Consider the following 2,500-nt stretch of genomic DNA (forward strand, 5'->3'; position numbering starts at 1 on the left):
ATTGGCATTTGTTGCCCCTGCCTTGCCCTTGCTTGGCCTTGCCCGGCCTCGTCTTTCCCTTTCCTGGCACTGCCCTCGTTGTGGCTTGCCTGGCCTTGCTTGCTTGACACTGCCCTTGCTTGTCCTTGCCTTGTGCTTTGGCTTGCCTGGCCTTGCTGCCTTGCCTTGCTCGGCATGGCACTTGCTCGGCCTTGCTCGGCATGGCACTTGCTCGGCATGGCACTTGCTCGGCCTTGAAAGGCATGGCACTTGCTCGGCATGGCACTTGCTCGGCCTTGAAAGGCATACCATATGCCTTGGCGAGGCTAATATCCCTGCCTGGCGAGGCTAATTTGCCTGCAGGAATGAAGGCTGAATGGGCTAGCGAGGCTAGTATTCCTGCCTGGCGAGGCTAATATCCATGCAGGAATGCAGGCTGAATTGGCTAGCGAGGCTAATATCCCTGCCTAGCGAGGCTAATATGCCCGCAGGAATGCAGGCAGAATGGGCTAGCGAGGCTAATATGCCCGCAGGAATGCAGGCAGAATGGGCTAGCGAGGCTAATATCCCTGCCTAGCGAGGCTAATATGCCCGCAGGAATGCAGGCAGAATGGGCTAGCGAGGCTAATATCCATGCCTAGCGAGGCTAATATCCCTGCCTGGCGAGGCTAATCTCCCCGCCTGGCGAGGCTAATAGCGTGTGAGACAACACACAGACAACACGGAGACAACACACGGACAACACGGAGACAACACGCCTGGCGAGGCTAATTCCCCTGCCTGGCGAGGCTAATTCCCCTGCCTGGCGAGGCTAATATGGCTGCACGCTAGCATGCCAACGAATGCCAAACCTCGAAAACTCAATTTTATTTCAAATATCCCCCTGCATTTTATGTTGCAAACCTATAGGGGACGATTTTTAGGACATTTTAAGATTGACATATCGTCATTTGGTCGAGTTTTCAGTTTATTTTGATTTTCTACATCTCAGAAACGAGAAATATCATATCAAATCGAAAACTCATCCAAATGACCTGAAATCAACTTCTAAATTTCTCTAAAATCATTGCTTACAGTTCTGAACCATAAAATATATACACTTTTACAAGTGAAACGGAGTTGGAAATTTCCAAAGCCAAGAACGCGACATGGCCTTGCCTAGAGTGCAAATGCCATGTCAAGGCCGCATTCTGTTCAACTTTGCCCGCACTATAATTTGACCATAAATAAGTCTCTATTTTAAGGAAATTTTGCAAGTGGTAGCAGTCCGAAACATCAAGCGGTTTGTCATTTTCGATTTTCGACATTCTGCCCCTTTTGGAAAATAAAAACAAATACTTCTGGGTCGAAATTAAATCTGGCCTTTTTCCACAAGGTGCCTGACATTATTCTGAGTGTCCCTGCAAAAAATCTCGATTTTATACCAAATGTACAATTAGTTATGGCGTTTGCCCCTCCTCGGAAATCCCATGTTTCCCCCTGCCCTTCCCAGTTTTCTCCAATATGCTCTATAGGGGAGTAGTGGTTCTCTGCAAAATGACCCCCTTGCAGAGACCGCCTCCCCTGCCCCCAGTAGTCCCTCCCCCTTCCCCCAATTGCTTATATACGATATTTGCTGCCTCGAATGTCCCTAACAAACAATTATAAGCAATTAAAAACGGATTTAAGAGGGATTTAGGAGGTGTTCTTCGCCCAGCTGGGGGGGTGATGAACAACACGAAGGGGGGGTCATGTGGGATCGGTGTTGCCTCTAGTCCACTGAAACGATGTCAGTAACCGCTCAGATCAATCAAAGGGAGGGATAGGAGCCCGTCGGTATCGAGAAATTGTGCTTCGGCACTCGATTTGCGACATAAACAAATGCTGTGAGGGGAGGAAGGTGTCGGTGTCGATGAACTCAGTTCAATGCACGAGTAATAAGCAGGCCGGGGGACTGGGCGCGATGCAAAGTGCTTCGGCATTCGATTTGTGAAAAGCGAGGGTGGCGAGGGGGGGAAGGTGCCGGTGTCGGAACCCACTAGTACGCGCAAGTAGATGTATTTCGAAAGCGCCGAGCGGGGGGAAGGTGCCGGTATCGATGAACCCTCTTCAATGCTTGCAGTAATAAGCAGATCGGGTGTCGGGGGCGATGCAAAGCTCTCGGAAGCTCCGTTTGTGAAAAGCGAGCGCGGCGAAGGGGGGGAAAGAGATGCCGGTGGCCGAAATACACTCACCTCAATGCTCGAGTAGTAGCAAATCGGGTGCCGCGGCGCAATGCAGAGTGCTTCGGCACTCGATTTGCGACATAAACAAATGCGGCGAGGGGAGGAAGGTGTCGGTGTCGATGAACTCAGTTCAATGCGCGAGTAATAAGCAGGCCGGGGGACTGGGCGCGATGCAAAGTGCTTCGGCATTCGATTTGTGAAAAGCGAGGGCGGCGAGGGGGGGAAGGTGCCGGTGTCGGAACCCACTAGTACGCGCAAGTAGATGTATTTCGAAAGCGCCGAGCGGGGGGAAGGTGCCGGTATCGATGAACCCTCTT

Source organism: Argentina anserina, chromosome 1, assembly GCF_933775445.1.
Source record: "Argentina anserina chromosome 1, drPotAnse1.1, whole genome shotgun sequence".
Lineage (NCBI taxonomy): Eukaryota > Viridiplantae > Streptophyta > Magnoliopsida > Rosales > Rosaceae > Argentina > Argentina anserina.